This window comes from Bos indicus x Bos taurus, chromosome 3, assembly GCF_003369695.1.
Source record: "Bos indicus x Bos taurus breed Angus x Brahman F1 hybrid chromosome 3, Bos_hybrid_MaternalHap_v2.0, whole genome shotgun sequence".
Lineage (NCBI taxonomy): Eukaryota > Metazoa > Chordata > Mammalia > Artiodactyla > Bovidae > Bos > Bos indicus x Bos taurus.
Window position 1 is genome coordinate 120,255,977 of NC_040078.1, and position 23,127 is coordinate 120,279,103.

At 49.6% G+C, this 23,127-nt stretch overlaps 1 protein-coding gene across 1 annotated transcript in view; it reads right to left on the reverse strand.

The window, feature by feature from the left end:
• HDLBP (high density lipoprotein binding protein) overlaps window positions 1-23,127 on the reverse strand; it is a 58,999-nt gene that overhangs the window by 35,293 nt on the left and 579 nt on the right. The gene's annotated exons all lie outside the window — the stretch shown is intronic.

Consider the following 23,127-nt stretch of genomic DNA (forward strand, 5'->3'; position numbering starts at 1 on the left):
CAACTAGAAATGCAAGGACCCATTCCCCAACTCAGCGATGGGCACCTCAGCAGAGGCGCTCGTCCTGGGGTCACGAGGAGACAGGGACCCATTCCCCAATTCAGTGATGGGCACCTCAGCAGAGGTGCTCGTCCCGGGGTCACGAGGAGACAGGGACCCATTCCCTAACTCAGTGATGGGCACCTCAGCAGAGGCGCTCGTCTTGGGGTCACGAGGAAACAGGCTGTTGAGCTTTTTCTATTCAAGCCTGCAGAGGGAATCTAACCAGGGCAGTACGGCAGGAAGATAGCAGGCATGACTGGACATAAGGCTGCCAGTGCCAGACAGTACAGTTGTAAGTACAAGATCCAGGAAGGTCTGTATGAACACACTGTTAGAATTAAACCAGGAACCTGATCAGTAAGTTTTCTGGAAACAAGATCAGCACACAAAATCAATCATGTTCTAAAATGTCACCAACAGACTGTTAGGAATAAATCTAGTAAGAAAGTAGGTTTTATGGAGAATACTGTAAAAACCTTTGTCAAAATACAGAAAAAAACAAAATAAATGGAAAAATGACCTACTCATCTATACAGTAAAGCTAAATTAAACATACAAACTGCAATTCTCTAGTTAGGGAGAATAACTAGAAAAATAATTTCTATTTTTTTGCATAGAAATTCAGTGCAAACACTACTTAAATCCCAAGCGGGCCATGTATGTGCATGTGTGTATAATTCTGTAATCAGAGTTTATATAATTTTCATTTATACAGTATTTCTATATATATGTACATAAATATTTTATAACTACCATAAAATATGTACATATATACAATTTTGCAAAGTCTAAAATACAGTTTTTGGAGGCAGTACAATAAACACAGTGTAAAACATCTTATCAATGACTTTATGTTGATCACATGTGGAAATGGTAGTGTTTTGCATTAGGTTAAACAATACATTATCAAACAAATTTCACTTGCTTCTTTTTACATTTTTAGAGTGGGTACTAGAAAATTTTAAATTATGTCTGTAGCTCTTCCTCAACAGCAGTGCTGCACAGTGGGTTTTCCAAACCAAGCCAGAAAGAAACGTAACCTGACAAAGTATACTTCTTATTAATAAACTTCATAACTTCATTTGTCTCAGTCACGAAAATCTCTCCTCTCCCACAAGCACCTGAGGGCAGAGGACATGGTCTCAAAGACCTTAGAGAGAAGTGACCACGTGGTGTACAGTCTTTCTTCCACTCTAATAAACCCATTAAAAAACAAAGGCAAGATACAAAGATCTTTCACAGACATGCAGAAACATTTCATTTGTAATTTAAAAAAAGGTTTGAAGGTAGGATGAGAGTCTATATTTCACCTCTCAAATTGGCAAGGAAAAAAAAACCTTGAGGACAGCAATGGTGTGAGCGTGCTGCTGTGGCTGGGAGGAGGACTGAGTGGCCTCTCTGAGGACCAGTATGATTATACACTGTACTTTAGGTACAATTTCCCTTCTTCTTAGAGCTTCCATATATATACTCATTCAGTTCAGTTCAGTTGCTGAGTCGTGTCCGACTCTTTGCAACCCCATGAATTGCAGCACGCCAAGCCTCCGTGTTCATCACCAACTCCCGGAGTTCATCCAAACTCATGTCCATTGAGTCAGTGATGCCATCCAGCCATCTCATCCTCTGTCGTCGCCTTCTCCTCCTGCCCCCAATCCCTCCCAGCATCAGGGTCTCTTCTAATGAGTCAACTCTTTGCATGAGGTGGCCAAAGTACTGGAGTTTCAGCTTTAGCATCAATTCTTCCAAAGAACACCCAGGACTGATCTCCTTTAGAATGGACTGGTTGGATCTCCTTGCAGTCCAAGGGAGTCTCAAGAGTCTTTTCCAACACCACAGTTCAAAAGCATCAATTCTTCTGCGCTCAGCTTTCTTTAGAGTTCAACTCTCACATCCATACATGACTACTGGAAAAACCATAGCCTTGACTAGATGGGCCTTTGTTGGCAAAATAACGTCTCTGCTTTTGAATATGCTATGTAGGTTGGTCATAGCTTTTCTTCCAAGGAGCAAGCGTCTTTTAATTTCATGGCTGCAATCACTATCTGCAGTGATTTTGGAGCCCCCAAAATAAAGTCTGACACTGTTTCCCCATCTATTTGCCATGAAGTGATGGGACCAGATGCCACGATCTTAGTTTTCTGAATGTTGAGCTTTAAGCCAACTTTTTGACTCTTCTCTTTCACTTTCATCAAGAGGCTTTTTATTTCCTCTTCACTTTCTGCCATAAGGGTGGTGTCATCTGCATATCTGAGGTTATTGATGTTTCTCCTGGCAATCTTGATTCCAGCTTGTGCTTCTTCCAGCCCAGCGTTTCTCATGATGTACTCTGCATAGAAGTTAAATAAGCAGGGTGACTATATACAGCCTTGACGTACTCCTTTTCTTATTTGGAACCAGTCTGTTGTTCCATGTCCAGTTCTGTTGCTTCCTGACCTACATATAGGTTTCTCAAGAGGCAGGTCAGGTGGTCTGGTATTCCCATCTCTTTCAGAATTTTCAACATACCCAAAGATACAGGTACTGTTTGCATTCTCATAGGAGCGAAAGGCTGGCCGCCTGTGTTGTTCTTAGCAGGAAGAGAACTGTACCCTCTTGACCGACGTCCACACACGTCCAAGTCTCCTTTCTCCCAGCAACTATGCCTGACGCCACTGTGCCCACAGACGCCCTGACCCCAGCCCCGCCTGCGACACTGCACGCACGCCCCGCCACCGCCCCCCCCCCCCCAACCACGCTCACGCAAGGCTTGCTTCTCATTTAATCACGTAACGTAAAAATAACACCAAACAAGGAAATAAAAGCAAAGAGAAACGGACGATGCGTCGGGAGTCTGGTTCGTGTAGGACGGGGTTATGCCGCAGAGGCCTGGTCAGCGTCCGCGCGGCAGAGGGGCCGCTCTCCACTGTGCTGATGCTACGTGCCCAGTTGTGTCAGAGGCACGTCTGTCCGCATGAAGCACCTCTAGGGCACCTGGGCCAGGGAGACCAGGCCCGGCGCACGGTCGGACACCGAGCGGTGGCAGCGCCCGAGCGACGGAGGAGCGCTCTCACTGACGTGAAGGGACAGCAGGTTTACGGCTCTGGGAGCGGAGCGCACAGAAAAGCGCGCAGTCCACACGCCTCTTACAGATGGTGGGCGGGCCGGGCTGAGCACGCAGGCGAGACCACACTGCGCGCCTCTCTCCCGCGCAGACCCCCGCCTGGAGGAGACGGAGGGGCTCTTCGTCTGAAGCCGGTCGGCTACGACGAGCAGAAGCCAGGGTCACAGGCCTTTCTCATGTGGTCTTAGACCACGTTTACAGCAACAAGCCTTCTCCGCGGTGGTGTCTGAGTGACGACGGGCTAGAGAGGACACGGCTGTCCCCTAACCGCGTGAAGCCTCGGGATCCAGACGCACCGGCGCACAGTCTCTCGGCGTCTGGAAGACGCAGAGGCCGAGCCCTGCCAGCAGCACAATCGGGGAGCACAGACTCCCTCCGCCTCGGGCCACGCCTTCGGGGCCTCGCGCCTGGAAACCCGGGCAGAGCCCTTCCCACCGGAGACCGGGAAGCCTCCCCGCGCCTCACTGGGCGGCTGTCTCCATCAGAGGACTCCTCTGCGCTCTGTCTTTGATTGTGTCATTAGAGAAAGCAACACCTGCTTCCAGGTGCAGGCCACGCTTCAGAGCAGCCCTCCACACACAGGCTTGGGGACTGTCTGGAAAAGCAGGACGAGGAAGGCGGCGTCAGGAGGGCTCGGGCAGGCTCCCCCCGAGTCCTGCGATTAACCCACAAGAAACAAAATAACCCCAAATCTGACCTAGGGCAATATACTTGGAGATGTTTTTCTTCCTGCAATTTACATACAAAAGTTCCACGAGTTAGAATGAGCTTAGCTCAAGTTTATAAGAAACTTTGCTATGAATATAGAGCTAGGTAAACCTACACTTGAATATTTAAGAATTAGAACCAGTCCTGTCCAAACAGAAACGGAATGCTCTTCTACAGCGGAAGGAGCAGAAACACCTGGTCTTCAGATTTTCTTCTCTCCAGCAGGAGCCTCGGTGGGCTCGTCTGCTTGGCGACCCTGGGCTCACCCACCTCTTCAAAGGCCATGTTTCCTCTGTCAGGAGGAGATGGAGAATTCTGTCAAACCTGAAATAAATGGAAATCTGAAGGTGCAATGTCTGGTGGATACGTGGATGAATCAGAACTTCCCAGTCAGGCTGAAACAGTTACTGCCTGGTCATCAAAGGAGCGTGCAGTCTTGGTTATCCTGACGGAAGATTTATGCTGGACGCGTCTCATCAGGTGGTGCTTTCAGCTGGTTTACTTTGAGCAGGACTTGCTGGAATTAATCGTTTGGTTTTCCAGAAGCAGCTCATAATAGAGGCTCCCTTCCAATCCCTAGGAGCAGGCGATGGCACCCACTCCAGTACTGTGGCCTGGAAAATCCCATGGACGCTGCAGTAGGCTTCAGTCCATGGGGTCGCACAGAGTCGGACATGACTGAGCGACTTGGCAGCTTCCAATCCCACCACACACACACCACCTTCACTGGACGAGGGTTGGCCTGTGGCGTGGCTGGTGGTCCTTCTCACTTGCCCGCGAGCTCTTCCGTTCCACATTATTGTACCATATCCACTTTTCACTGCCCTTCAAAGTGTGTTTCAAAAATGGAGAATTTTTGTTACATTTAAGTAGAGAACTGCCTGCAGCAATATGATGAAAAAGGTGTTTTTTTTTTCCCCATTTATAGCGAACCCAAAACATCAAATGGTGCAAATGATTTTCAATGCTTGATTTGGATGTTTAAGTATGTCAGCCATCTCCAGTGTGGTATAATATTGACTGTTTTCAATTAATGTCTTGATTTGACTGCTGTCAACTTCAACTGGTTTACTCGACCATGGAGCATCGTCCAGAGAGACTCTCCAGCACAAAATTTCAAAAACCACTTTGATACATTTCATTCGTGACAGCACCTTCTCCATACACTGCACAAATCTTTTTTGTGTGTTTCAGTTGTGTTTTTACCATTTCTTTAAATAATAAAGCACAATATGGCAAAAATATTGTTTTTCTTCCATCTTCAATATTAAAACGACTACACAGAAATTCACCAATTTTGGTTTTTTAAATGCGCGTTGAAAGACAGCTGTCCCAGTAGAACCTGACAGTTGTTCCAAATGAAGCTGAAGACAACTACGCGCTGCTAGAGTCGTCACACGGGAACAGCGAGCCGACTGTTTGGCCAACCCAGCTCCATGGTTCCCTTTGCGTCTGCTGGTGTTCAGCAGCTCAGTCGTGTCCGACCCCGTGCAGCCCCATGGACTGCGGCACACCAGGCTTCCCTGTCTTTCACTATCTCCCAGAGTCTGCTCAAATTCATGTCCACTGACTTGGTGATGCCATCCAACCATCTCATTCTCTGTCATCCCTCTTCTCTTCTTGCCCTCAATCTTTCCCAGCATCAGGGTTCTTTCCAGAGTCAGCTCTTCATACCAGGTTGCCAAAGCACTGGAGCTTCAGCTTCAGCATCAGTCCTTCCAATGACTATTCAGGACTGATTTCCTTTAGGATTGACTGGTTTGATTCCCTTGCTGTCCAAGGGACTCTCAAGAGTCTTCTCCAACACCACAATTTGAAAGCATCAATTCTTTGGCGCTCAGCCTTCTTTACGGTCCAACTCTCACATCCGTACATGACTAGTGGAAGAACTATAGCTTTGACTGTATGGACCCTTTGCCTCTAGAACGATATAAATCAGAGAAAAATAAACTCTAAAAACAATTAAGTCCTGCTTCTTTATCTTGATGCTGGTTATATGGGAGGTTCAGTTACTGTTTATGGCTCAATCTTCACTAAGGATTTGCATAGTTCTCTATATGTTTACTATACCTCATTAACAGTTTTAGTAAAAAAATTGGAAAGCAACCTAAATAAAAATGTCACAACATGGCATAAGCATCAGAGAAAACACTTTAAAACACAGTAACTTGACGGTGTATTCCAAGTGGGATAAACCTAGAAACATTAGTTACTGTCATTCTAAAACTATTCTACGTTGTTGGATCAGGTTATCATCCTTAAAAACCAATTTTCAGCATAAGTAAAAACCATGCAGATAGTTACCTGAATTGGAAACACCTATATTCATAGCCATGAAATTAAAAGACGCTTACTCCTTGGAAGGAAAGTTATGACTAACCTAGAGAGCATATTCAAAAGCAGAGGCATTACTTTGCCAACAAAGGTTCGTCTAGTCAAGGCTATGGTTTTTCCTGTGGTCATGTATGGATGTGAGAGTTGGACAGTGAAGAAGGCTGAGTGCCAAAGAATTGATGCTTTTGAACTGTGGTGTTGGAGAAGACTCTTGAGAGTCCCTAGGACTGCAAGGAGATCCAACCAGTCCATTCTGAAGGAGATCAGCCCTGGGATTTCTTTGGAAGGAAGGATGGTAAAGCTGAAACTCCAGTATTTTGGCCACCTCATGCGAAGAGTTGACTCACTGGACAAGACTCTGATGCTGGGAGGGATTGGGGGCAGGAGGAGAAGGGGACGACAGAGGATGAGATGGCTGGATGGCATCGCTGACTCTATGGACGTGAGTCTGAGTGAACTCCGGGAGTTGGTGATAGACAGGGAGGCCTGGCGAGCTGCGATTCATGGGGTAGCAAAGAGTCGGACACGACTGAGCGACTGATCTGATCTGATCTGATATTCATGGCTGCTTCCCAGGCCTATCTGCTAGGAAAGCAATGTGTTGTCTGAGCACACAGACCGTGGCCGTGGACACCATTCCCCACCGTGAGAGGAGACGGCTGCACCCTGGCCACTCCCCACCGTGAGAGAAGACGGCTGCACTCCGGCCACAAGATGGGATGTCGTGTTGCAGCAGGGAGCAAGGATGCAGTCATAGGCAAAAGGGGTCACCTCCAAAGAATGCAGAAGTCAACTTGCAGGAACAATCTGGACATCAAAAGAACTGTTTCAGGTCTTCGCTGGTAGTACAGTGGGAAATGCAGGGGACACGGGTTTAATCCCTGGTCTGGCAAGATCCCAGGAGAAGGAAATGGCAACCCACTCCAGTATTCTTGCTTGGAAAATCCTGCGGCCAGAGGAGCCTGGAGGGCTGCTGTCCATAGGGGCGTACAGTCGGACACAACTGAAGCGACTTAGCATGCATGCATGCATGCATGCACTGGAGAAGAAAACGGCACCCCACTCCAGTCCTCTTGCCTGGAAAATCCCATGGACGGAGGAGCCCAGTAGGCTGCAGTCCATGGGGTCGCTACGAGTCGGACACGACTGAGCGACTTCACTTTCACTTTTCACTTTCATGCATTGGAGAAGGAAATGGCGACCCACTCCAGTGTCCTTGCCTGCAGAATCCCAGGGACAGAGAAGCCTGGTGGGCTGCCGTCTATGGGGTCGCACAGAGTCAGACATGACTGAAGCAACTTAGCAGCAGGAGCAGCCAGCAAGATCCCATATGTGCAAAGCAACTAAGCCTGTGTGCCACACCAGAGAAAACCCCAATGAAAGGTAATTCCAGAAAAAACTGCTTCAGGGGGTTGAAAGACACCTATATATATTATACATACATATCTATCTATCTACAAGTTCATAGTACTGGGGGGGGAGTAACAAAAATGCATTGTTGCTTCAGAAGTTGCTAGTCCAAATATACTCTAAACATGAATAAATGAAAAGAAATAATTTCTCTTTTCTCTCCAATAGGAACTGTATTTCAAAGTAATCAGAATTAGTAAGAGAAACCTTCATACAAAAATGCCAATAAGTAAATGTACAAACAAAACTAGAGAAGTCCTCATTTTGCAACTGTCTACTGTAGGCTAAATCACGGCCCCAAAGGCATCCGTGTGCGCAGCCCTGGAGCCTGTGAGCGTGAACCGTGAACTAGGTCAGACCACGAGATGGGAGACTATGTAAGAGGGGCACTCACGCTCACAGGGGGTGCAAGAAGCTGTGAAAAGCAAGAACTGGATTCTTTCCAGAACCCCTGAAGGGAGTCTTGCTGACACCTCAACCTGACCCCATGGAGGCTGACTTCAGCCAAGTTCCTGGTGACTCGTTACATCAGCAACAGGAAACTAATACACCGACCACACAGGGGAAAGCAGCACACGGCCTGCTGAGCCCACGAGATGACGGGCGATGCACAACTTTACAAGGGGCAGAGGCAGCTGCTGACACTGCATTCACTGATCGGCTGTAACACAGCCGACAGCAAGACAGCCAGACACCGCGCCTCCTGGCAGAATGCACATGCCCGACCCAGCACAATCTAGGCCGTGTTCTTGACACCCTCCCGACTCCTTCTTGGCAAAAACAAACAAAACCCCCAAACCCGAAACACCCCTCCCCAACGAACTAAGCATCCAGATGTAGCTACCAGTTTACAGGAAATAATGAGGATCAGTGGACACGCCACCATCACAGACAACTGACCCAGTCCAGACCATGGAGACTTGTAAAAACGTATCCTCTGACATTTGGAGAAAATGGAACACAGAACAGATACTGGGTGATAGTAACAAAATGTAGCTAATTTTGTTAGGTATAATTTCTTTAAAGCCCTCACCTACTGAAGATACATGTTAAAGTATTCACAAGTGACATGAAGTGGGCTTTGCCTTAAAATACTCAACGTTCAAACTATGACCAGTGTGGAACAAGCAGGGAAGATGAATAAAAATGGCAAAACTCTGACCACTGTTGGAGCTGTGTGACAGGTGTATGAAGTATCCATATCCTCTCCTATCTGGCTATGTTTGAAGGTTTTTCTAACAATAAGGGGTTCAGAAAAGGAAAAGATCAAAGAGCACTGCTTAGCAGGGTGTACAAAGCTATCCTCGGAGGATGAATCAAACTTGCAAATTTTATAAATTTTACAAGGAGAAATGAAGATAAATGAGCCAATAAGCATTTAAGACGGAAAACAGAAAAATCAAAGAAAGCACATGGAATAAATAAAGAATTGGTGAAATAGAAAACAAAAACAACCAAAATACAGCTGATTTGCTAAATCAAAACCAAAATCAGAAAAAACATAACTAAAATCAATTTCTCTGAAAAAAGCAATTAACTCTTTCAAGCCTGTCAGACAAGGGAAGAGCACATGGAAAACACAAGCGCACAGGGATGGGGCTCTGGGCACCTGGTGCCGAAGGTAAGAACGGGGTGATAAATGGCAGTAATTTATCTTCTGGTAGCTCCCAAAGATGTAAGAGCTTCTTTGCCCCATGAGAGCTCCAGGGATTATTTTGAGTCTCACTGGCACTGGTTGGGTTCTGAGCCCGTCAGGGGCCAAGGGGATGGAGTATGTCTGTTAGCCACAGTTAATCAGGGTGCTCCCACAAGCTGGGCCGCTTCATCCCCAACACACGGCCTGCACACGGTGGCAAGGGTGGCTCCCCAAACAATGCGAGGGAGCTGCAGAGAAAAGTCGATCAACTACACACTAGTTTACAAACGTAAAACACCAGCCCAATAAATCCGCTCTGAACTCAGAGAACAAGGCACCATGAGTAAGCAGGTCTGTGCGAGGGACGCAGTGAGGACTCGTTATTAGGTAATGGAATCTCACACACAGAGCCCAGAGAAGGTGCACAAACATATATGCAGAACTGAAAGATGCCATTTAAAAAAGCCCATCTGGCTGATGAAACTCAGCACCTATTCCTTACTTCCTATGGAATATAATTTCAGGAACAGAAGGAAATGGCCACATGAAGAACATTTCCCAGAAGAAAAACATACCACATTTAGTGAAAAGCCAAAATTATCCTATTAAGTAACAAACCAGCAAAGATGTCTATTGATACCATGGTCAAAGACTGTCAAACATGCAACTTAAGGAGAAATAATGAAGCTAAGAGACAAACGCCAGTACCTGTGGATGGCCCTCTGTTTAGAAAACCCCTCTGTTACAGTGAAGAGTTAGGAAGCTGAAGGGAGGCTCGGTGTTGCCAAAACAAAGCCCACGCGAGATGCCTGAGTCGCAGAGCAGCGCCACTCTCGGGGAGACTGACCTCCGAGATGTCTGTCTTCCCCTAAGTCCACCTACACCCTCAGAGAAATGCCGAATGACATCTGTGGTCAGCAGAGCTACAGCCACCCAAAGATACCAGGTCCTGCTATTTGGAATTTAAACATTACTCTACCTGGAAAAAAAAGTCTTTCCAGAAGTGAGTGAAGACTACCCTGAATTATCTGAGTGGGTCCTTCTGAAAGAGAGGAAGAGACCACACAGAGGTCAGGGTATCACTAAGATGGAGGCAGAGGCGGGACACAGGGGCAGCCACGAGAGGCTGGAGGCAGGAGCGCCAGAGGGAGAGCAGACGGCCAGGTGTCAGATTCCAGCTCCAGAACTGAGAGAAGAAATTTCTGTTGTTTTAAGCTATTACATTTGTCATAATTTATTTTGGCAGCCATAGGAAACGTAACACAAGGTCCCAGTAGGTTTTTAAAAAAAATATATATGTACTGTTAAAAAAAAAAGGGGGGGGTGGTTTTCCTAGATTCACCTAAAAATAAAACTGTCCTAGGTTATTTGAAAAAAAGAAAAAAGTGGGGGATTCAACCTAAAATTAGCAAAGCACACCATAAAGCAAGTCATTAGTACTTGGGGTTTCGGCTAAGGAAGAAGAAAATGGATAAATGAAGCAAACTCAGGTGTATCCGTGAGTTTAGCATTTGAAACAAATGCCACTTCAAGTCAGCAAGGAAGGCGGGTCTAGACAATCAACAGAGCTGGGCCCACTTGCAAGCCATTTTGAAAAACATAAAGACTGATCCCCACCTCACAACAGAAACCAAAGTACATTTCAGCTGGGTTAGAAACCTGAGGGTGAAGAGACAGAAGACTGGGGAGGACAGCCAACTGATGATCCAGACTAGAGGCCACGAAGGAAGATACAGACGCACTCGAGTCTACGAGAGCTTCAGTTTCACACTGAAGGCGACCTAATGCAGAAGTCAGGGTACACGGAGTTCTCCTCTGGCTGGAAAACATCTCAACACATAGTTCACAGGAAACTAACACACACTGCATAAACACAGGAATTCGTGTGTTCATCCTCATTTAGTCCTCATACTATGAGGTCAACAAAGATGAGCAAAAGTCATGCAACCAGTTCTGAAACGGTGAGGAAAACAGGCTCCTGATCACTGAGGATGTGTAACATTAGAAGCAATTTAAAAACATATAACAAACAACAAACACACACAATCCAATTCAGTGGTAACATCCAAAGAAGCTGCTCACCAGAAGCAGCAGCACCGCACACAGGTGTAAGGAGGCTCAGAGGAGCGCCGTGACACGCCGAGAACGGGAAAGACTCGTGTGCACCAGAGGGAAGGTGGTCACGGACTGCACAGCGACGCGCCGACACCGTACGGCAGGCGTCACCGCCCACGAAGTGGGCTCCGGAGCAGCCTCAGGAGGGCGCACGGAGAGCACAGAAGGCTGCCTTCAAAGCGGGGACCGGGTCCACGTGACGGCGTGCAGGGCTGACCATACAGCAGGGGCTGCACGCGAGCGGTGGGGACTCCCCCGAGCCAGGACACAGGACTGGCCTTAAGGGGCTTCCAGTGGCCAAACCCAGGACCATAGGAACACCAAAATAAATAACAATAAAAAATGACAACCAGCTGAATAAAATGGGAAACTCTTACCCTAGAGTGACTGAGAAGACCTGAAGCAACAGATACTTAGTTTCAAAACCACCTCCCCCCACACAGTCGTTAACCACAAAGACTTCACACCTGCCAAGTGTGCAGACTCTACCTTCAAGTGACCCATCCCAGAGCAGACAAACTGAAACTGTGTCCCGGGGGGACCCAAGGCCAAGAAGGCCCAGCACACCTGTGCCATTCCAGCCGAAGGCGCGAAACCTGATCTAACCCAAAGAAAACCCACAAGCCCACTCAGAGACACTAGCGAAAGAACTGCTTGTGACCATTAAGCGTCACAGCCAGGAAAGCCACGGTAAGGCGGAGCCAATGCGAACCGGCCTGCAGGTGCTAAGGATGCACGGTGGCGGCTGCGCCGAGTGTCCCGTCTGCAGGACACACACCGGCACCGCCAGGGCTTCACGGCCCCAGCCACCTGCCGGTGGCGCAGAAACATCTGCCCTGCACCATGGCTGCAACTGCTCGGAAAGTACGTGCTAGAATTTTTTTTCTTAAATATCTAAATGGAGGATAGCACTACCTTTGTGATTAGAAAAAATAAACAGCTTAATTTGGAAACAAACACACTGACGTAGGACAGGGCTGCACATGACACTGACAATTCAACTCAGAGTCAAAACCCAATTCTAATCACATCTGGTGAACTCTGCGTTCACTCCACCAACACAGGTCCATCTAGGCAAGGCTGTGGTTTTTCCAGTGGTCATGTACGGATGTGAGGGTTGACACATAACGAAGGCTGAGCGCCGAACAATTGATGCTTTCAGACTGGGGTGCTGGAGGAGACTCTTGAGAGTCCCTTGGACTGCAAGGAGATCCAACCAGTCCATTCTGAAGGAGATCAGCCCTGGGATTTCTTTGGAAGGAATGATGCTAAAGCTGAAACTGCAATACCTTGGCCACCTGATGCGAAGAGCTGACTCACTGGAAAAGACCTTGATGCTGGGAAAGACTGAGGGCAGGAGGAGAAGGGGGCAACAGAGGTCGAGATGGTTGGATGGCATCACTGACTCGATGGACGTGAGTTTGAGCAAGGTCCGGGAGACAGTGGAGGACAGAGGAGCCCGGCGAGCTACAGTCCACGGTGTGGCAGAGAGTCGGACACCACAGTGAATGAACGACAACGGAGTTCACTATTTAGATCAGCGCACTTTTCACCCACAGTCTATGTCGCCTGACAACGTTTCTAGCTGAACGTGAAACACCGTGACAATGCTAGAGCCTGTTACACGCTATCTGCTCAGAGCTCCCGAAAGCCGACTTTTAAACCATCAGACCGCGCCAGGGAAGCTGCTCACAGTGCATGTCCAGGTGCTGAGCAGCACACCTCAGACAGCGCCAGGGTCCCCACGGGAGCTCCTGGGTCGCGCCCCTAGAGGCGGCAGGAGGCCTGACGGAGTCCAGAGGCACTCTCAGAGCTTTTCAGACACCACGTCCGGGAAGGATGCGCCCTCGGAGCCAGCCACGACAGGCTGCTCTCTGACCAAGAAGCAGAACTGAGCAGGCAGTACTGGGCCAGCCACGCTGCATGAAGCGGACACCACCCAGGGAGAGCGCAGCGACATTCAGGCTGGGCTAGGAGGCTGCCCACCCCATCAGCAACGGCTAAAAGAGAGGAGACACACGGCACCACCACTGCAGGACTGGGGTGAGGAGACGGGCAGACAAGAAAAGAGACACTGGAATGAAAAGCACCCTGTAAGAAGCCTCCTAATGCACATGAGTAAGTTCCTAACAGGCTGAAACAAAAACCATACACCTTCAGCGAAGCCACAGACTAACTGATAACAGTAACCTAGTAACTATGCACGTGAGACTGGACAGGAAGCCCTGTCACGCCATGTCTCCCTCGGAGGTCCAGTCCCGACACGACGCACACACAGTGTGGAGCCGTCCAGAGGAGTCAGGGCTGCGGCTCGCGCCCAGGCCCTCCAGCCCACGGCGCGCCGGCAGGCGGCACACCTGAAGCCCAGCCGCGGAGCGCGAGAGGCCGCCACGCCCCGCCGCTCCAGGAGCGACGCGTCTCCCGGGCCGGGGAGCCGAGTGTGCCTTCAAAGACCACAGAAAGCTGCCTCTCCCAGTAGCACCGTCCTATCGCCTCTGCCCCATCTTTCAGAAAGAGCCGCGCGCACCAATCGCAAGGGAACACGACGCTCACCTCCAGCACGTGTGAAATGACGGGACGGCCCCCAACAGCAGCAAGTCTGAGGTCACTCTGCCTGCAGTGGGATCCGGCCTGGACGCTGCAGAAACTGCCAGGCTGAGTGTGGGTCACAGGCAGCCTGGCAGCTCTGCTGAGCTCACTGCTGCGGTGACAAAGCCAACACAGAACTTTGGTCTCAGGGGCGGGAGAGTCAGCTCCAAGCAAAAGCAAACGTGTCAAAATAGAAGCCTTGTTTCTAAAGGAAAAAAACTATTCTTCAAGTTGATCTCACACACACTGATTCAAGCCAGGGCGACAGGACCACCTAACTAATCTCATACTCAGGAGAAAAAGTCAAAACTGCCAATATAATTCAGCAATTCCATCTGAAAGTATTTATAAATGAGCTAAGTACTAATGAAATGAGAAAGCTACCACGTAACAGTGAAATGAATAGCTGCGGTTGAGTCACTAAGTTGTGTCTGACTCTCTGCAACCGCATGGCCTGTAGCCCTCCAGGCTCCTCCGTCCAAGGGGCTCTTCCGGCAAGAATACTGGAGTGGGTTGCCATTTCCTTCTCCAGGGGATCTTCTAAGACCATGGATCAAACCTGCATCTTCTGTACTGGCAGGCAGATTCTCTACCACTGAGCCACCAGGGAAGCAGTAACACATACACAATAAAACTGATTAGGGTAACGCACTGATTTTGCTCACAGTGGCCAGCAAAAGCTGGGGGTCCACCCCAAACTGGCATCACCTCACACCTTACGTCCAAGGCTCAGGGCGCCACCTGACAGCGGTGAAGAGTGAGTTTACAGTCCCAACAAAGTCCACGGCCTCCTGTTCATAAGCGACAGGACACCACCGAGGGAAGCACGGCTCCTAACTGTCAGAAGAGCACATCAAAAAGGCAGGAAGAGCAGAGCACCTTATCCTCCTCTATTCTTCCTTAATTAGAGAGAGAGAGTTAAAGCAAGGACGATGCGTTCTCAAGGCATCAGAACCCACACCCCGTCTGCTAAGAAGGGAGCCCTGAGGGGCAGAACCGCTTCTCAGACGTCACTCACCTCAACCAGAGTCTCAAGAGCAGCAGAAACTGCCAACGCACACCACCTTTTCAAACTGGTTTCTAACTCTACACTTGCACGGCTGGCTCTCCCGCTCTGGCCTCTCCTGGCGCTGAGGGGCCGGGCCCTTCTGGGGGCAGCAAGTGCTGCGCTGGGCCATCTCCCCCAAGCCGTCTGCTGTGGCAACCCCGACAGCAGCGCTCTCCAGGGGCCCGGGGGGCCTCCCGAGGGGCAGGGAGGTTGCCAGGCAGGCGGTGCTCCCCAGGTGCCTGCGAGCTGTCTGCTCGCCCCAGGAGCACACGCCCAGGGTCTGCAGGACAGACGCAGCAGGCCGGGGCAGAGCCCTCCCTCCCAGGCCCCTTCTCTAACCCCAGCCGCCCAGGCCACATGGTACCCGGGGGGCGGGAGGGGCGCACCTCTGCGTCTGTGCAACGGAACTTCCCCAGGGCACACACCGGTTTATGCAGCAGAGCCAACGCTGCACGCAGACAGCTTCTGACCAAAGTCGTTTCCTCCCTCCACAAAGAAACCAGAAGTAGCCTGGGCCAGTCCGTCCTGTCCAGAAGCTGTGAGCAGGGGTGCTGAGCTGAGGTGAGCAGACAGTGCACCCTGCCCGCCAAGAGAGCGGCCGCCGCTGAGACACAGGGCCCTCCCTGACCATTTGGGCCGAGGCTACTGCCCCACCTCCGGAGCTTGGTCCCCACGCTCAGCCCCACCCAAATCAGCTGCCAGAAACGGAGAGAAAGATAAAGGTGGGAAGCACAGAAATCAGGCTGCAGGACACTTGGCTTCCCGGGCTCCAGCGGCCCGGGCGTGAGCTGACTCGCCACACAGAAGGCCGAGGAGGCTGCTCCGAACCCTTCTGTGCAGGCAGAGCCCATGCCAGCGCCACCAGGGGCGGCGGTGCCTGCAAGCCTAGAAAGCTGCCACGGCTGCAGCAGGCCCTGCAGCTCAGCAAAATGAGTCACGGACACGGCGCAGAAGCCACACTGTCCTCCATCAAGTCCCCTCCGAGCACACAGGCCCCAGCCACCGCCGGGGCCACAACGAGCACAAGCCTAGCAGCGGCTTCTCCTGCAGCCCAGATGAGGCTGGGGGTGGGGAAAACCAAGAGGAGGCCACCCCGGAGCCTGTGGGGTCCTAAGGTGACGCTGCGGGGCAGCCATGAGTGGTGGAGCCGGGCGGCAGCCACGGGTGGTGGGAAGACGAGTCCAGCAGAGAGAGAGCTGACCAGACGGGACTGCGTGTCACTGCAGGCGCAGGCCCCGTGCGCTCAGCGGCTTCAGCCCTGGGCACCCTGATTTGTTCACTTCCTCCCAGAAAATCTACTGACGGGTATGCACTTTGTGAAAAATAAATGCCTGATGATGGACTCGATGATAATCAAAATTCTAAAGGGCACAGGACAATTTCCCAGTGTCTCCTTCAAGGTAGAATGGCTACCTCGCTGCAGAGGCCTGGCTGGCCCCAGCCCTGAACGCTCTATCACTTCTGGAGACCCTGAGAGGAAACACCAGGTAAGTTGTCAAGGGTGAATCTTTAAGCGTGCAAACTTCTGAGAGTGAAGACCAAGGCAGACCCCAAATCCCTGCGGTGTGACCATCCCTGGCCTGCACAGGGACTGGAACCAGTACCCGCCTCTGGTGTCACTGCGAGGATGACGGGCGCTCACGCGTGGAACGCTTAACCCAGCCTGGCAGAGCAAGCTGGTGGATTTTCTGTTACCAGGGCCTCCTTGCTGGCGGTTACAGCAGGACTCCGGCCGAGCACACGGCGTGGCCTTAACTCAGCCACGCTTCCATCTTCTTTTTTCTAATTTCTTTTTATTTATTTTGTTAATCTTTTTTTTTTTTTAATTCAGTCACTCTTGCCAGGGGCTTCAACCCCCAGGCTCCTCTCTCGACTGAAAAACCTGACAGCACGTTAAAAAGCAGAGACATTACTTTGCCAACAAAGGTTCCTAGAGTCAAGGCTGAGGTTTTCCTGTGGTCATGTACGGATGTGAGAGTTGGACCATAAAGAAGGCTGAACACCGAAGAATGGATGCTTTTGAACTGTGGTGTTGGAGAAGGCTCTGGAGAGTCCCTTGGACTGCAAGGAGATCCAACCAGTCCATTCTGAAGGAGATCAGCCCTGGGTGTTCATTGGAAGGACTGATGCTGAAGCTGAAACTCCAATACTTTGGCCACCTGATGTGAAGAACTGACTCCCTGGAAAAGACCCTGATGCTGGGAAAGACTGAAGGAGGGAGGAGAAGGGGACAACAGAGGATGAAATGGTTGGATGGCATCACCGACTCGATGAACATGGGTTTGAGCAAGCTCCGGGAGTTGGTGATGGACAGGGAGGCCTGGCATGCTGCAGTCCATGGGGTCGCAAAGAGTCAGACACAACTGAGCAACTGAACTGAACCGAGCTACTGAAACACCCCACGACATCTGGGTGTACCTGTACCCCTCACCCTCATCAACTAAAATGTCCACGTTTATTTTCCCCATCCGTAGGGGAAATATGATTTTAACGTCATCTTCAATCATGAGCAACTGAACTCTTGCTCTGCACTTTGCCACGTGAACTTCTTGACTGTGAAGACTGACCTATTCACAACCTCCATCCACTTCCTACCAGGGTGCCTGAGCACATGTTTAAGACAAAGTAAAATGCAAGCTGGGCTACAAACAATGGAGCAAACAGAAGAATAAGGAATATAAACAAAACTCAGGTTGTAAGCTAAAACCACGTTGCTAAAGTGCGCCCAGACAAAAGTAGTAAGAAAACACGATCAAAAAAGACCGTTTTTTGTTTTGTTTTGCCTGTCGGGCCTCTTGGCCGAAGGCAGTGGCTTTTTCCCCCTCTGGAAAAGAGAACCTGAAGTCCTGCCCTGGGGACGCCAGTACCAGCAGAGTGTCGGTAAGCCACTCTGCAGGCAGCGGAACGTAGTTCCTGCACAGCCACTGCTAAGGTCCTGGCCTTCTCCTCTCACTGGAGGCCCCTCAAAGACAGGAAGCCAGGCAAGAGTCTGGGAGGCATTCTTCTGGAGAATCCAAAGAGACCCAAAGAAGCCAAAAGGGTGCTGTACAGAATGGCCCAGCCAGGCGCCTCCACAGCAAGTGTCACAGTGGGCAGGGCCCAACCAACCACGAGGCCAGGGTCCCTCTAACATGTAAGCAGGCAAGCAAACTTCACTGGAGAGCCTGGAAAAGGCTCTGAGCCCCTGAAAGCCAGAACCCCAGCACAAAAAGCAACCAGAAGCAAGCGGCGAATTCAGGGAAAACTCTCCAACGTCCTCAGAGAGATCAGAGGAGACAGTACATCCAGGAAGCAAACACAGGAGGGGCTATGAGACACAGAAAGATGGAGAGAAGCGTTAAGAAATAAAGCGAGAAGAGCTCAACAGGAGGGCTACAAAAATGTTTCCAGAAAGAAGTGGGAAGCCTAAAGAAATCACACTGCCAATCCAGAAGGTCCAATAGTTGAATTCTAGAAAGAGGAGAGAGAACGGAAAGAAATCAAATACGTCAAGAAAAACACCCCGCACCGAAGATCAGAAGTTTCCAAAATAAAGGAGCCCAAAGGGCCGGCAAGACATTGGATGAAAACAGACTCCAAGGGATATCACTGCACTGGGTATTTTGCATTTCACACAAAATCCTGCGAGCCTCAAAGAAGAAAACACAGTCAGACATAAAGGCTCAAGAATCAGAACTGCTGACACGTCAAGGATAACACTGAGAAACGGAAAATGGGGGAACCGATGTTCAACCTCTCCCTTGAGTACAAGGGCTGAACAGTGCACTGCAGATATCCAGGCTCTCAAACTTTTGTTTGCCAGGCAATTCCTTGAGGAAGTGCTCCATCAAAATGAAAGGGGGGGAAAAATCAAGAATGAGAAAGACAGGGGTTCCAGGAAACCCAAAGCAGTGAGGCCTGCAGTGAGGTTCCAGCAGGTAGGAGGCCTGGGCCAACAGAGCCTGATCAGATCACAGATGGAGTCTCTTGAAGAAGATTTAGAAAACTGGTGAACTAGGGATTGAATTTTAGCAGCAAATACATAGAAAACTAAGAAAACAACCAAAACCACTCATATGAACTTTAGGGAAAACAAAAACTCCAGAAGTCCCATCACACCATCTGGCACAGCTGCTAACAGCATACCAGCAGTCACAAATACTAATGGCCAACAAGCAAATTAAAGGCGCACCTCCTGTGGGCATTTGTGCAGCAAAGGCAGAGGGGTGAGTGAGAACAAGAAATGCTGCATCTCCTGTCAAGTGAAGACGATGTGTGGGACAGGGAGGGAAGAGGAGTGAGCGAGCAAGTCAGGCACGGATATGAGATGGCATCAAAGACAGATATCCTGGAATATGAGGCAGTTGAAATGAGGTAGATGAACCTAGAGCCTGTTATACACAGTAACATCAAGTCAGAAAGACAAAAACATATATTTTATATTTACACACACATATATAGAATCCAGGAAAATGGTTCTAATGAGCCTATTTGCAGGGCAGGAACAGACACACAGAGGTAGAGAATAGGCTTGTGGGCACTGGGGGTGGGGAGGAGTGGGCAGGGCAGAGAGGAGCGCTGAGATATACACTATATGTTAGACAGCTAGTTTGCCAACATTAATTTGCCAACAGACGTCCGTATAGTCAAAGCTATGGTTTTTCCATTAGTCATGTGTGGATGTAAGAGTTGGACCATAAAGAAAGCTGATGAATTGATGCTTTGGAACTGTGGTGCTGGAGAAGACTCTTGAGAGTCCATTGGACTGCAAGGAGATCAAACAAGTCAATCCTAAAGAAAAGAAACCTGAATATTTACGGAAAGGACTGATGCTAAAGCTGAAGTTCCAATACTTTGGCCACCTGATGTGAAGAGCCGACTCATTAGAAAAGACCCTGACGCCAGGAAGGATTGTAGGTAGGAGGAGAAGGGGACGACAGAGGATGAGATGGTTGGATGGCATCACCGATTCCATGGACATGAGTTTGAGGAAGCTCCGGGAGATGGTGAAGGACAGGGAAGCCGGGCGTGCTGCAGTCCATGAAGTTCGCTAGGAGATGGACGTGCGACTGAACAACAAAAATAGCTCGTGGGAAGTTGCTGTGTGACACAGGGAGCTCAACCCTGTGCTTTGTGACAACCTGGAGGGGTGCATGAGGGCAGGGGAGGGAGGCTCAAGAGGCAGGGGTACAGGTCTACTCACTTATGACTGACTCACGCTGCTGCTATTGTACGGCAGAAACCAACAACACTGTAAAGCAATTATCCTCCAAATGAAAGTAAATTAAAAAATGAAAAGACAGGTGTTCTGCAGGGAGGACACGTGATCAGAGGAACAAAAACGACAGTTTTTCTTTCTTTCAAGTCTTTCCAGGTTTATTTGATCTTTTAAAAGGTGCATGAAGATATAATCCTGGTTTGAAGTAAAATTAATTTTTAACTTTAAACACCATGAGTGCCAATAAACAGCATTAAGGGAGAGCATGAAAGGCCAGTGCATTACTGTCAAACTAGCAGCAGGCATCAACAAGACGACTAACACAACAGTATGCCCAGACGAGTCTGGCTCGTCCAGTGCTGTCAAGGAACGTTACCTCGCCTGGTACACGGCAGCTGACAAGAAGTATCATCCCTAAAATATCTCTGATATTAAAATACAAAAAGGTAAAAAGAAATCGAAACAACTTATATAATCAAGTTTTTAAATGGCATATACATAAAAGTTTAGTTCTTTTCTTAGTCTTCAAATGTTCGATGTTGTGGCACTTTTATAATTCAAGAGAAAAGATACATTAAGGTTCTTTCTATACTTAATCAAAAAGTTGTACAACATGTACCTTGGACTTTTTGCTACCAAGTCAGCAACTGGACTTGAGCTGTGTGCTCTGCTTCTTCCAGGAGCCAGGTTATTTCTTCATAGGAAGAGGAAGAACCTTTCTCTGATCGTTAGCCCTGTGAGATGAATGTGTGCTGAATGGGCCACACCAAATATATAAGGGCTATAAAGGGTTCTCGGTCACTAACAGTGAATCTATGTGATCCGCTTGTGACTAAACATCACCAGGTCATCTTGGTGGACACTAATCAGCTGAAATCCTGTCCAAGTCAGAGTGTTCACCAACCCTGTGACACCAAGTCAGAGTGTTAAAACCAGCAGTATACCAACTTCTCAACCTCTTGAGAGTATGCCACCTCTAATACCAGTTGCTTGTCCCCTTTGCATAAGCTAATCCCTTCTAGCATAGTCCACCTGGAAAAACTCCTATTCATCTTCTAAACCCCAGTTTCAGGACAAGGTTCTTTGTGAAGATTTTCCAACAGGCAATCCCTGCCCCCTTTTCCTACTCCACAAAAGTGAAAGTGCTTGTTGCTCCGTTGTGTCCAACTCTTTATGACCCTATATGGACTGCACTGTCCATGGAATTCTCCAGGCAAGAATACTGGAGTGGGTTGCCATGCCCTCCTCCAGGGGATCTTCCTGACCCAGGGATAGAACCCGGCTCTCCTGCATTGCAGGCAGATTCTTTACTGTCTGAGCCAGCAGGGAAGCCCCTTTCCTATTCCATACCTTGTACATACTTGCATTGCTGCACTTAGAACACTGGAACCTACTCCTTTACAAGGCAATCTCCCCTATTAGACCGCAAACTGCCTGAGGAAAAGAAAAAAACAAAATGTCTATGTCCTCCTTACCTACGCATCCTCAGAAACCTTAAGAGTATGGCACAGTGCCATTTCCAGTAAGTTTTCTTAAAATATTTTCTACCCTTTAAGTAGTCATGAGGTGAAAGTCAGACCACCAGAAACCCCAAACAACAAAACCCAAGGAGAAACAAAATACTTGATGATTCAAGAAGAAATTCTCCCATCAAGACACTGAGAGGTCAGCCTGGCCCCTTGGAGGGCACGCTGTGACATGGATCCAGCGGGGTCTCTAGTGCCCAGGAATGAGGGCCAGCGACATCTTAGGAGCACTTTCCTTCATTGAGGTGACCTCAGCCTGATTAGAGAGGAGATAAGCCCTGAAAGGGAGAAGGAAATGGCAACCCACTCCAGTGTTCTTGCCTGGAGAATCCCAGGGATGGCGGAGCCTGGTGGGCTGCCGTCTATGGGGTCGCACAGAGTCGGACACGACTGAAGCGACTTAGCAGCAGCAGCAAGCCCCGAAAGGGCGTGACACAGAGTGGAACTAACAGCAGTTACATGCAAGTTTCATCTTCAGTGTTTCCAATGGCTTTCAAATGTCCTTCAAGACTTGACGGGGTACGCTCAGTTTTCTCCAAACCTAAAACTCTCGTGATAAGCGGGTGGTTGATGTCTCAGATTCGGAGAACTGGGAGTTCAAACAACGGAAGTCATTCTGAACCAAATACCTTCTCAACTACTTTAGGACTCTAATATAAACCGTACTTCTTGAGCTTAGCGTGGGGGTGCTTCGTGCTCAGAGGCATCAAACACCACCTTGAGCACTAGACTTCGTCCAACGTCTCATTAGCCCAGGTTGTTCCCAGAAACCCACATGGAGCTTGTTCTGCAGAAGAGCACTACCTGCTGCCTCAGACAAAATCCTAACTGTGACGCACCCCGTCGTAACAGGGCCTCAGAAACCACCTGCAGAGGAAGCGCCCGTCCCGTCGTGTCCTGCTGCGGACACCGCCGCGGGTGCAGGCGATCCTGAGGGCAGCCGAGGACACGAACCGAGGACCTCAAGGGTAAACCACCCTGTTCCTGAGGATTCCGCTAGGACTCATCTACATTCCGTCGGACGGTGCTTAGTAAGACACAGAGGCCGGCTTTCCACCGGCTTTACGTGGCGCCAGGACGCCACGCAGGGGCTGCCCTTCCCGTCCCCTGGGTGGACCGGGAGGGGACGCCCGGCCCTGAGCTCTTCACTTTCCAAAGACGCCTCGTCAGGACGCCCTTCGGGCACAAGCACCTTCCGGCTCCCCGCACCGCGCGGGCGCCTAGTGGAAACTCCAGAGTCGTGTTTACTGACAGTCGAGGCATTCGCGCCCAGCCTCCCGGCCAGGTGCCGGGCCTGCAGGTCGCGGGAGCCGGGGCAAACCGGCCAGACACGGCCGGCCCCCGCCGGGCACGTGGCCCTCCCGCCCCGAGCCGCGCAGCCGCAGTGGGCTTGGAGAAGCCCCCAGGCCTCACCTAGCGAAA